Source organism: Bison bison, unplaced genomic scaffold, assembly GCF_000754665.1.
Source record: "Bison bison bison isolate TAMUID 2011002044 unplaced genomic scaffold, Bison_UMD1.0 scf7180017864378, whole genome shotgun sequence".
Lineage (NCBI taxonomy): Eukaryota > Metazoa > Chordata > Mammalia > Artiodactyla > Bovidae > Bison > Bison bison.
This window is the reverse complement of record NW_011494950.1, coordinates 1,024,822-1,025,905: the sequence shown is the minus strand read 5'-3', so window position 1 is coordinate 1,025,905 and position 1,084 is coordinate 1,024,822.

Below are 1,084 nucleotides of genomic sequence, written 5' to 3'. Positions count from 1 at the left end.
CTGGAGTGAAGCCACTGAAGGTGCTTGACCAAGGAAGAGACATGATCTGCCTTTTGTTTTAGAAAAATATTATTCTGATGTGTGGGAAATGGATTGGAGGAAGCGAAACTGGAGGCCTTTAGGTACAGTAATTGTAGTTCAAGCTGAGGGTGTTCTATTTTCCCTATGAAGAGTCTCTAAAATTAATTTCTGCTTGTTAATCTTTCTGGGACCTGGGCCCAGTACATCTTAAGGGCATTAGGTAAATCTAAATTACTTTAAAAACATAAAACCTAATTAAACCCAGGCTGCTATGATGAAAACTGCTTAGCCAAGATTTGACCCTGCTTATTTTCAGGTGTTGTTTATGAAATTTGCAAGTGAGTATTAATATAATGGAACCAATCTTATCTTTTTTTTTTTCATTTTAGCTTCCATCAAAGCCCCTAACCTCACACTGCCCCAGGTCTAGGATGGGAGACTGAAGGGGGAAGATGGCATTTCCTGGCAATACCTTGTTTCAGCAAACAAAGCAAGTGGGTTGCTACTTAGATATGGACAACTTTGTTAGCACCTCACATGAATCTTAAACTCAGTTTTGATGTCACTAAAAATATTCTCCAGGCAAGAATACTGGAGAGGGTTGCCATTTCCTTTTCCAGGGGATCTTCCCGACCCAGGGATCGAAACCGTGTCTCTCATGTCTCCTGAGTTGGCAGGTAGGTTCTTCACCACTAGCACCACCTGGGAAGCCTTAAAAATACTGGCTTAAGACTATTTTCTATTCATGTATGTAAGTGCCCAAATTGAGAAGTATTTAAGGTACTTGAAACCAGACAAGTTTTGCTGGTATTTAGTAAACAAAGGGCAGGAATTTTCAGCACCTTTTAAAAAATCCAGACATTTTACTAACACGTCTAAATGTCCACACCTGTTACCTGCCTTCTTGGTGCTTTGCCCGTTACCAGTTCATAAAGGGTTTAGTACACATGCTCAAGTGCTTCTTTCCTCGTGCATGCATGTACTCTTTCTCCCAATTCACATCCATCTGTGGCAATCGGCCCGGCACAGGTGGTAGCATGTAATGGTTAATAGCTTTGATTCT